Below are 12,430 nucleotides of genomic sequence, written 5' to 3'. Positions count from 1 at the left end.
CGTCAATATTTGTTATTTTCAGGGTTTTTCTTTTTTTTTTTTCTAATGGGTGAGTTTCTGTTTTTTTCATGATTGTGAAGTGATATCTCATTTGTCTGTTTTTGCTTTTGCTGCCTGTATATCCAAGAATTTTTGGCATCATATCCAAGAATTTATTGCAAAATCCAGTGTCATGAAGCATTTCCTCTGTTTTCTTCAAGGAGTTTTATAGTTTTGGGTCTTATGTTTAGGTCTTAATCCATTTTGAATTAATTTTTGTATATGCTGTAAAGTAAGGGTCCAATTTTATTCTTCTGCATGTGGATATCCAGTTTTCCTAGCACCATTTGTTCCAGAATTGTTCTTTCCCCATTGAGTAGTCTTGGCACCCTTGTTGAAAATCGTATGATCATATATGTGAGGTTTTATTTCTGGGTTCTCTATTCCATTGGTCTGTGTCTATAGTACCACACTATTTTGATTACTATATCTTTGTACATGCATTGAAATTGGGAAGTATGAGACTTCCAACTTTATTCTTCTTTTTCAAGTTTTTTTTTTTTTGCAATTCAGGGTCCTTTGAGGTTCCATGTAAATTTTAGGATGAAATTTTTTTTTAAATTTATGCTAAAAAGTCATTGGGATTTTGATAGAGATTGCATTGAATTTGTAGATCACTTTGGGTAGTAATGACATCTTAACAATATTAAGTCTTCCAATCCATTAACACAGGATGTATTTCCATTTATTTGCATCTTCTTTAATTTCTTTCAGCAATGTTTTGTAGTTTTCATTGTACAAGTCTTTTTTGGATTGTTCTTTGTTAGTGGGTAGAAACGCAACTGATTTTCATGTGTTGATTTTGTATCCTGCAACTTTGCTGAATTTGTTTATTCTAACACTTTTTTGTGTGTGGAATCTTTAGGGTTTTCTACATATAAGATCATGTCATCTCTGAACAAAAATAATTTTACTTCTTCCTTTCCAATTTGGACCCATTTAATTTCTTTTTCTTACCTAATTGCTCTGGTTAGAACTTCCAGTACTATGTTGAATGGAAGTGGTGAGAGTGGGCATTCTTGTCTTGTTCCTGATGTTAGAGGAAAAGTTTTCAGTCTTTCACCATTGAGTATAATGTTAGCTATAGCCTTGTCATATATGGCCTTTGTTATGTTGAGGTAGTTTCCTTCTGTTTCCAGTTTGTTGAATGTTTTCATCATAAAATTTTGTTAAATTTTGTCTAAAGCTTCTTCTGCGTCAATTGAGATGGTCACGTGGTTTTTGTCCTTCATTCTGTTAATGTGGTGTATTTATTGATTTTTGAATGTTGGATCACCCTTGCATCCCAGGAATAAATTCTACTTGGTCATGGTACATAATCTTTTTAATGTGCTATTGAATTCTGTCTGCTAGTATTTTGTTGAGGGTTTTTGCATCAGTATTCATCAGGGATATTGGTCTACAGTTTTCTTTTCTTGTAGTGTCTTTGTCTGGCTCTAATATGAAGGTAACGTTGGCCTCATAGAATGAGTTTGGGAGTGTTCCCTCCTCTTCAACTTTTTGAAAGAGCTTGAGGAGGATTGGTGTTAGTTCTTTAAATATTTGATGGAATTCTCCAGTGAAGCCATCTGGTCCTGGGCTTTTCTTTTTTGGGAGGTTTTTGATTCCTAATTCAATCTCCTACTAGTTGTATGTCTGTTCAGATTTTCTGTTTCTTCATGGCCCAGTCTTAGTAAGTGTATATGTCTAGGAATTTATCTATTTTTTTCTAGGTTAACCAATTGTGGTGCACAATTGTTCATAATATTCTCTTATAATCATTTTTATTTCTATAAAATCAGTTTTAATGCCTCCGGTTTCATTTCTTTTTATAAATTTATTTATTTTATTTATTCATTTTTGGCTGCATTGGGTCTTCGTTGCTGTGCACAGGCTTTCTCTAGTTGCAGCGAGCGGGGGCTACTCTTCATTGCGATGCGTGTGCTTCTCATTGCGGTGGCTTCTCTTGTTGCAGAGCATGGGCTCTAGGCACACAGGCTTCAGTAGTTGTGGCATGTGGGCTCAGTAGTTGTGGCTCACGGGCTCTAGAGCACAGGCTCAGTAGTTGTGATGCACCGGCTTAGTTGCTCCACAGCATGTGGGAGCTTCCCGGACCAGGGATCGAACCCACGTACCCTGCATTGGCAGGCAGATTTTTAACCACTGTGCCACCAGGGAAGTCCCTCCTGTTTCATTTCTGATTTGGGTTATTTGAATCTTCTCTCTCTTTTTTCTTGTTGATCTAGCTAAGGGTTTGTCAGTCTCACTGATCTTTTCAAAAACCAACTCAATTTAGTTGATGTTTTTTTCCTACTGTTTTTCTACTCTCTATTTCATTTATCTCTGCTCTAATCTTTATTATTTCCTTCCTCTGCTAGCTTTGGTTTATTTGTTCTTCTTTTTCTAGTTCCTTGAGATAATAAAGTTGGGTTGTTGATTGGAGATGTTTCTTCTTTTTTACTGTAAGCATCTACAGCTATAAATTCCCCCTTTAGCACTGCTTTCACTACATCTCATACTGTGTTTTCATCTTCATTTGTCTCAATGTATTTTCTAATTTCCCTTTTGATTTATTCTTGAGCCATTGGTTGTTTAAAAGTGTATTGTTTAATTTTCATGAATTTGTGGATTTTCCAGTTTTCCTTCTGCTATTGATTTCTAGTTTCATTCCATTGTTATTGGAAAAAATACTTTCTATGATTTCAATATTTTAAAATTTGTTAAGACATGTTTTGTGGCCTAACATTCATTTGGTCTGTCCTGGAGAATGTTCCATGTGCACTTGAGATGGATTTACCTTCTGCTGTTATTGTTGGTGGAGTGTTCTATATATGTCTGTTAGGTCCAGTTGGTGTATATTGTCATTCAAGTCCTGTGTTTACTTATTGATCTTCTGTCTGGTTACTCTCTTTCCTTAAAAAACAAAAAAAAAGTATACTGTATATTAAAATGTAGTACATTTACATTGTTCAGAATTTTAAAAGTACAAAAATCCTTCCATTTCTGTCTCCCAACTCCCACTTCTCCTCCTCAGAACCCAGTGTTACCAGTTTCTTGGCTCTTTTTAGGGAGTTTAAACAAAATACGCATTTCTGGGGCCCTTCCCAGAGTTTTCGATATAGTAGGTCTGGGTTGGGTTCTGGAAAGTAGTATTTTTAAAATAAGTCTCCTCCCTGGGTGACTGATGCTTCAGATTTGAGGATCACTGCTCTAATCATCTCTCAAGTATATGAACATATGACTCAGGCATTTTATTGAAAAGGACTAAGGCAGGACTTCCCTGGTGGCGCAGTGGTTAAGAATCTGCCTGCCAAGGCAGGGGACATGTGTTCGAACCCTGGTCCGGGAAGATCCCACATGCCGCGGAGCAATGAAGCCCATGCACCACAACTACAGAGCCTGCTCTCTAGAGCCTGTGAGCCACAACTGCTGAGCCCATGTGCCACAACTACTGAAGCCCGTGTGCCTAGATCCTGGGCTCCATGACAAGAGAAGCCAGTGCAATGAAGAGTAGCCCCTGCTCGCCACAACTAGAGAAAGCCTGCACGCAACAATGAAGACCCAACACAGCCAAAAATAAATAAATAACAATAAAATTAAAAAAAAAAAAAAAAAAGGACTAAGGCATTGAGTAGGATGGGGTACTCACGATAGATAAGTGAGCAATAACAGGCCACCAAGAAGAGCATCTGTGGTTGGGAGGCAGTGTGGATGAAGTAATGGAGAAAAGGCCAGCCTGGAGTTGGAAATCTCATCCCAGATTTGGCACCAGTTGCTATGGGATGTTGGACACCAGTCAGTGCCCTTCTCTGTCATGGGCTTTTTACTCAAGAAATGAAGATATTGGACTACACAATGTCACAGAGTCCCTTTCCCTCCAACTCTAACATTAGGGGATTCCGAGCCTCTTTTCCCATAACCCATCCAAGTACTTGTCAAGTGTGTTTTGGGATATTAGCAACCATATTCGTTGTTCCTCCCCTCTCACTCCTGGGTAGGTACTGAGCTTGGAGAGAAGGTTGTATTTTCTAGTTGGAGCATCCGGGAAGCGGATCCCAGGTGGAGGAGTCAGTGTGTGCATGAAAACATGGAGGTAAGAAATAGCATGGCTCCTCTTTTTTTGTTGGGGAGGGGCTACAGTTGGTTCAACATCAGTAGAATGAGGGGTTGGTTAGACAGGGAGCCCTGGGAACCCAATGGAGAGGTAGGAGGGTCCAGGAATCAAGGGCCTTGTGGGCCAGGGTAAGGAGTTAGGGGTCTGTTCTGAAGGCAATGGGGAGCCATTGAAAATTTTATGTGGGAGACTGAGTCTCAAATTTAATTTTAGAAAGAATATTCTAGCAGAAATATGGAAGGTAAAGTGGAGGAAGGCAATACAAGTGTAAGGGAGACCAGGCAGGAGGCTATGAAACCTGGGCAAGAAATTCTGACAGCATGAATTTAAACAGTAAATGTGAAAAGAGTAGAAGAATTTAAGAAATATTTAAATGAAATAATTGATGGGGAGGACAATGGAGATAAAACAAATTATATGATGTGTAGGAATGAGTCTTGAATGAATCTACACTTTGTTGTTCATCCAAATAAAAATAAATTTCTGGAGGAAAAAAATAGAATTGGTGCGACTTGGTAACAAATTTGAGAAGGTGAAAAGAGAGGCATCTTAGTGCTATTCACTCTCCTTCAGTGTGTATAGTGAAATAATCCTATTAGAAAGCCTCTGTGCAAAAAATGATGTTGATTCCACTGTTACTTTTTTTTAAAAATAAATCTATTTATTTATTTATTTATTTTTGGCTGTGTTGGGTCTTTGTTGCTGCATGCGGGCTTTCTCTAGTTGCGGCGAGTGGGGGCTACTCTTGGTTGTGGCGCATGGGCTTCTCATTGCAGTGGCTTCTCTTGTTGCAGAGCACGGGCTCTAGGCACATGGGCTTCAGTAGTTGTGGCTCACGGGCTCAGTAGTTGTGGCACATGGGCTTAGTTGCTCCGTGGCACGTGGGATCTTCCCAGACCAGGGCTCGAACCCGTGTCCCCTGCATTGGCAGGCGGATTGTTAACCACTACGCCATCAGGGAAGTCCCTCCACTGTTACTTTTGACAGAAGAAAAATCGGTAGCATCCTGAACTGTTTTTGAGGTGTGTTTCCTGGGTGTCGAGCCTGTAGATCTACAGAAATAATTTAGCTTAGAGGAGGGACTTCCCTGGTGGCCTAGCGGTTAAGACTCCACGCACCCAATGCAGGCGGCCCGGGTTCGATCCCTGGTCAGGGAACTGGATTCCGCATGCATGCTGGCCCTAAGAGCCCACATGCTGCAACTAGAGATCCTGCACACTGCAACTAAGACCCGGTGCAGCCAAATGAATTAATAAATATTAAAAAAATAATAATAAAATAAAGAGCACCAATCAGCTATTAAAAAAAAAAATTTAGCTTAGAAGAAGCCTGACTTGGGGAGGCCACAATTGCTGACTTCTGATGGGAGAGGAGCATCTGAGGAAGATGGTACAGGAGTGTAAGATCTTTGAGGGCCAGAGACAGGCTTACTTTGGGAGGCCCCACCCCAGGTCACATGAAGCATATTAAAATGTACCTGTATCCATAATTAAATATGATTTATATCAAACTCTTCTGTAAGAGTTGCACTGCAGTTGTCTGTTTGGCAAATGTTACATTTTGCAGACAGTTAAACATTTATTAATTGTGATTGTACTATTTTTATTTTTATTTATTTATTATTTATTTATTTATTTATTTATTTATTTATTTATTTATTTATTTATTTATTTTTGGCTGCGCTGGGTCTTCATTGCTGGGCTTTCTCTAGTTGCGGCAAGCGGGGGCTACTCTTCGTTGTGGTGCGCGGGCTTCTCATTGCAGTGGCTTCTCTTGTTGTGGAGCACGGGCTCTAGCTGTGTGGGCTCAATAGTTGTGGTGCACAGGCTTAGTTGCTCCGCGGCATGTGGGATCTTCCCAGACCAGGACTTGAACTCGTGTCCCCTGCACTGGCAGGTGATTCTTAACCACTGTGCCACCAGGGAAGTCCCCACATTACCTTTTGAGAAGCTCAGCCCGCGTCCGCAGACGGCCTCCATTGCTCCCAGCAACGGCTGGTCTTGGGCTGACCACGGCTATAAGTAAGGACTTATCTGGAAGTTAAGGAGGAGTGTCACCTTAAAATTAACTGATGACTAAAAATGCATCTCCAGCCAGCAGCTCAGGGCCCCCAGTGGAGCTGGCTGAAAGCTCTGGGCTGCCCAGAGGCTCATGGGGTGCTGCTCAGGCCGAGGGGCTTGGTCTGGGGGCTGGGTGGGGAGGGGGCCTGCTGAGGGCTAGCTGCCAGCCTCAGGGCACCCTTCTGTGCCCACCGGGCCCCATTCTGTCTTGAATAATGAGTTTCCTTGGTTGGCCTGGGGTTGGTACAGGGCAGCTTGGGGCTCTCTTTGATGTACAGGCCAAGGGAGCTGCTGCTAAGAGGGGTCTGTGTTAGTGGGAGGGCAGAGTGGCACCTTAGTGGAGCCTGGTGGGCTAGAATTCTGATTTTCTATGCTACAACCTGGGGGACAGGGTGCCACTCAGTCACTGACTCCCTAAGCATTTGCTGACCACCTACTGTGTGCCAGGCACTTTGCAAACATCATGTGATTAACCTGTGCCACAATGTTTTATAATGTGGGCTGGGAGCTGAGGCTCAGATAGGTGAGGTGGCTTGCCCAGGCTTCACAGTGGGCTGCACTGCACACCTGACCTGAGAATGCCGAGGCCTGGAGCCTGGAAGGCCTCAGAGTGGTCTGGAGCAAGTGACAGGGGCGTGATGGATCTATCAGGGGCTGAAGCAAATGGGCATCCAGCACTGGCCCTCGTGGAGTTTACAGTCTTGGAAGTGTTAGACAAATGCCCACATGACTCTGAGATACGGTGGAGGATCCAGGAAGTTCACCTTGCTGTTGGGTGGCCACAAAGTTGGCAAAGGTCATGTCATCTCCCAGTAGGGAGGCCCTGCCCTTGTAAGGATGCTCCTGGGCCTCAGCCCAGGTCTCCTGCCTGCAAGACCTGTATAAGGACTCACCCCTGATCTGCATTATAGTGGTTTCTTTTTAACCTTTCTGGCTATTGATTTTTAATATTTTTCAATATTGATCTTTAGTATCTTAGCTTGTTCTTTTGTCTTAGTGTATATATCTTTTTAAAAATGTTTTATTCTTTAGTGTATATTCTTTATTGTTTTGATTTGTATTATTCCCCATTATTTTTCCTTTCTAAATGATCTCATTTTACCTTCTATCCTTTCAAACAGTTTAAGGCTTCTGGTTTCCTTTCAAATCTTCTCTTTAATTATCTGTGTTTATTGTTATATTTCCCTTCAATTTAAAAAATCATATTTTTCTGACTCATAAAGCATAATGCATTTTTATTGCTAAATGTTTGGAAAATATAGGAAAGGGTGTAAAGAAAAAAATTTAAATATCCCATTAAGCTCTCCTCTAGGGATAACCACTGTTGTTGTTCTATTCTTTTCAACGACTTTTTTTGTTCATAAACACGTAGATATTGCTTTAACCCTTTGTCTGTCATATGTGTTGTAAATATTTTCCCATGATTTAGATGTTTGTTGAAAAAAAATCTTCATTTTTTTAAACAGTAAAAGTTGCACATATTTTCTGTGAAAACATCAGACAATAGTAAGGGGTCTACAGCAAAAATGCAGTGCCCTCTCCTCCCCCACTCTCCCTGTCCCTGGGAAACCAGCCCGAGACAACTACGATGAACTGTTGGGCATCCATCCTTCTAGACTTCGAACATGCATTTTCATGTGTGCTTTAAACAATATTTGTACTAGACATACTGTTCCACCTTTTGCTTTTTCACTCAACAGCACATGATGGGCATCTTTCGACATCAGCCCTGAGCAGTGTGGAGGTGGGGTTTTGAAGGGACCATGGCCAGGAAACCCTGGAAGGCTGTACTTACCCATCACATGAAAGGTTCCCAAAGGAGCTCATGTACAGGAACCAAGAGCCAAATGAGGATCAAAGCACCATTCACTTCGTTTTTAGCTGAGCAAATGCCTGATACTGGAGAGGCCTGGGTTTGAGACCCAGCCCAAAATGTGTGCCCTGATACTTCCATCTTGTAGCAATTCCATTTTACTGCATTTAGCACGTAGGAGGTGACTTTCAGCCAGCATGGCTAGGTTTTAATGGGCTGGAGGTGTGAGAAGGTAAATTCTCCAGTTTCCTTGTTCCCTCTCGGGAGAGGTGCTAGTGCAGTCAGCTGTTGAGGGTGGAGCTCTGCCTGAGCAGGGGTTTTCTGAGTCTCTTGGATTCCATTGTAATGATAATAACATCCAACATAGTTCTAAGTATGCTTTACATATACTAACTTGGTTATTCCTTATAAAAGCCCTGAGATAGTATTTTAATACTATTTTTGGATAATAATATTTTACAGAGGAGAAAACTGAGGCACAGAGTGGTTAACTAACTTTGTCAAAGGTCACACAGCTAGCTAGATGTAGAACCTGGATTTGAAAGCAGGCAGTCTAAAATCTGTGTTCTTAACTAGCATGCTATTCTACCTCAGTAGCTAGTTTATAGTGGCTTCTGGTTGTTTACATCATCCAGTTCTAGCATCTGGGTTCATGGGATCACTTCTTCCTACGGCACAATGCCACATTGCTATAGTGTCCTCTGGTTATAAAGTGATGACTAGACTTTGCCTGTTGCAGTCACACTGCAGCCATGTGAGCATGCATCCTCATTTGTCTTCTGAGCCAGGAGGCCGAGACCAATGTGAACTAGCAGGCCTGGCCATGTCTGTCACAGCCTCATACAGGACTCAGGGGCAGATGCTGGACTGCAGCGCTGAGTCTGGGCATCTGGCTAGCCCCAAGGTAAGGGGATCTGAAGCAGATCAGCAGATCCCAGGTGAGGGCAGAAGGTGAGGCATGGCCAGGCCAGTCCCAAGGCAGCCTGAGAGCTATGAGACCACCAGCGTGTGCATGGAGAGGCAGCACAGGGAAGACCAAGCGTGGGCATGTCCATTGGACACAGTGACCTCCCCGCTGCTAAGCAGGGCCAAATCAAAGCCCAGCAGCTCCTCCTCCTCCAGGCTTGGGGTGTGTGAGAGGAAGTGGCAGAGAAATCTTCCCTGAACATAAAAGTAAGTGCAGACCTAACACATTCTTTTAAACCACGGCACATCACACAATCAGAAGGATTAATTTATGAACATTTAGGTTCTTTCTCTTTCTGTCTCTCTTTTCAAAGATAAACAAAGATGCAGTACCTAAATTCCACTCCCTCATCAAGCTCTCCATTTTCCCAGGTATTCTTTCGTGTCTTCCAATAAAGTTATTAGGCATTCCACATTTCCTGTTAAATTTATTCCTAGGTATTTTACAGCTGTTATTATTGTGAACTTATGGTGTTTAAAAATATATTTCTTATAGTTTTATGTTTTTATATTGCCGAATCTGTCAACCTGTTCCTTTGTGCTTGCTAACTTTGATACTAGGCTTAGAAAGGTGTTCTCCACTCCAAGATTATGGAACTGTTTGCTTATATTTTCTTCCAAATCTTTATGCTTTTACTTAGTATGATTAAAAGTTTTTTGCTTGCATTTAAATCATATAGGGTTTTATTTAGCATCTGGTATGAGGTAGGGCTCAGCTTTATCTTCCAAGCTGTTAGCCAGTTGAACCAAGGCAATGTATTGAATTACCCATCTTTCCCCTATTGATTTGAAATTCCACATTTACCACACATCCAATTCTTATATCTATTGAATCTCTTTTTCAGTTTTCTATTCTGTTCTATTGATCTGTTCTTCCCAGGCCAATACTACAAAATGACTTTATTTCTCATTAGAAAAGCAATAAAGGCTTATTACAGAAAGATCAGAAAATACACAGGCACAAAGAAACAAAAAACACCTGTGATTGCATCCAGGGATAACTACCATTTTACCTTGCTGTGTATCACTCCAAATCATTTAATTTATATAAACATGTATAAATATATATTCATAAAGTAAAATTAAGACCATGTCATATAAACAGTTTTATAAACCTTTTTCACTTTATCATACTTCAGGAATGCTTCCTTGCCAGCAAGTACTCTTCTTTTTTAAACTTTTTTATTGTAAAATATAACATTCATACAGAAGAGTATACAAAAGGAATATTTTTAGCTCAATGATTTATCACAAAGTGAACACCCACGTAACCACTACTCAAGTTAAAAAACACATGTCAGCACCCTGGAAGCCCATCTTGTGTGCTCTTTTAATCACTGCTTCCTTCCCCACAAAGATAACTTCTAACTTCCTTGCTTTTTGTTTAGAACTTTGCCATGTAAACTTTTATCCCTAAACAATATAGAGGTTTTTTTTGTTGTTGCTGTTGTTTGGTTGTTTTGTTTTGTTTTGCTTTTTTGGCTGCTTGGCTTACGGGATCTTAGTTCCCTGACCAGGGATCGCATCTGTGCTCCCTGCAGTGGAAGCTCAGAGTCCTAACCACTGGACTGCCAGGGAAGTCCCACTTTGCCCATTTTTAAACCAGGTCATTTTTAAAATTTTCGCCATTGAATTGAGTTCTTTATTTTGTGCTTCATGAATCAAGACATCCATTTCCCTTCTTAGATTTGGGAAGTTCTCAGCCATTTTTTTTTTTTTCTTCTAAATAAGCTTTCTGCCTCTCTCTCTCTCTCTTTCTCTCTGTCTCTCTCTTTTCTCCTGGGACTCCCATAATGCATATATTATTTCACTTGATAGGATCTATAAATCTCAAATGCTTTCTTCACTCTTTTTCATTCTTTTTTCTTTTTGTTCCTCTGACTGGGTAATTTCAAATAACCTGTCTTTGAGTTCATCAATTCTTTCTTCTGCATGAATGAATCTGCTGTGAAGCTCACTGTTGAATTTTTTTTTTTTTTCAGTTCATTCATTGTATTCTTCAGCTCCAGGATTTCTGTTTGGTTCTTTCTAGTGGTTTTTATTTCTTTATAAATTTTTTTTGGTTCATGTATTGTTTTCCTGACTTTGTTTAGTTGTCTATCTGTGCCCTCTTGTAGCTCATTCAGTTACTTTAAGATGATTATTTTGAATTCTTTGTCAAGCAGTTCATGGATCTCCATTTCTTTTTTTTTTTTTTTTTTTTAATTCACGTTCTTTTATTTATTTGTTTATTTATTTATTTATTTATGACTGTGTTGAGTCTTCGTTTCTGTGCGAGGGCTTTCTCTAGTTGCGGCAAGTGAGGACCACTCTTCATCGCGGTGCGCGGGCCTCTCACCATCGCGGCCTCTCCTGTTGCAGAGCACAGGCTCCAGACGCGCAGGCTCAGTAATTGTGGCTCACGGGCCCAGTTGCTCCGTGGCATGTGGGATCTTCCCAGACCAGGGCTCGAACCCGTGTCCCGTGCATTGGCAGGCAGATTCTCAACCACTGCGCCACCAGGGAAGCCCCGGATCTCCATTTCTTTAGGATCAGTTACTGGAGCTTTATTAGTTTCCTTTGTTTTGTCATGAGTACCTAACTCTTCATGATCTGTGTAACCTTGCATTTGTGTCTGTGCATTTGAAGAAGCAGACACCTCTTCCAGTCTTTACAGACTGGCTTTGGCCAGTAAAGACCTACTCCTGCTGAGTCCCCAGACTGAGAGGACTGACGCTGGGACTGTGGTCAAGTGGGACTGGAGCCAGGTCATGGGGCTACTTCTGGGTCCACAGTTGGGTTCATAGACAGTGGGCCTGTTACCAGCGGTGTGAATGGGTATGGCTCCTGGTGGGTCCCTGGGCAGGCAGAGCTGCTCCTGGGACCACAAAAAGTGAGGCTGGAGCTGGGTCATGGGCTGCTTCAGCGTTCACAGTTGGATCTAAAGTCACAGGGTCCAAGGTCAGCAGGCCTGTTATAGGGGGTGCCACTGGGCATGGTTCCTCTTAGCTCCTTTGACAAATGGGGTTGATGGCAGGACTGTGGACATGTGGGGCTGGAGCTGAGCCTACAGGGGGAAAGGGCTGCTTCTGTATCCACAGTCAAGACCACATTCGGAAGACTTGCCACTGGGGTGCAGGTCTGCCTTCTCAAAGCAGCACTCCTCAGTCTTGGGCTCCACTGGAGTTTTGCAACCTCCTACCTGGGTCATAAAGTTCCCACAAAGGTAATTTTGTATGTGGACTGCTGCCAAATTGTTGTTTCTGTTGGGGGATGACAACTGGGAACCACCTATTCCCTTATCTTGCTGATGTCACTCCCTTGGTAATTCTTGATGATATCAATAATCTTTAATTTTAGCAACTCTGATGGGTAGGTAGTGGTATCTCATTGTGGGTTTAATACACATTTCCATTATGACTATTGATGTTGAACACTTTTTTTTCTTATAGAAAACATATATATTCTTTTTTCTTTTCA

The 12,430-nt window shown here is 41.5% G+C and overlaps 1 long non-coding RNA gene across 1 annotated transcript in view; it reads right to left on the bottom strand.

The window, feature by feature from the left end:
• Window positions 1-1,858: 1,858 nt before the first annotated feature.
• Window positions 1,859-12,430, bottom strand: part of LOC309626981 — a 57,638-nt gene continuing 47,066 nt past the window's right edge. Inside the window, exon 2 of the long non-coding RNA XR_014243478.1 lies at window positions 1,859-2,931. This is a non-coding gene — a long non-coding RNA (uncharacterized lncRNA). The remainder of the gene's footprint in view (window positions 2,932-12,430) is intronic.

Source organism: Balaenoptera borealis (assembly GCF_965194805.1).
Source record: "Balaenoptera borealis genome assembly, chromosome: 3".
In the NCBI taxonomy this organism is placed as follows: domain Eukaryota; kingdom Metazoa; phylum Chordata; class Mammalia; order Artiodactyla; family Balaenopteridae; genus Balaenoptera; species Balaenoptera borealis.
The sequence above is the reverse complement of the archived record's forward strand: the minus strand, read 5'-3'. Positions and strand labels throughout refer to the sequence as shown.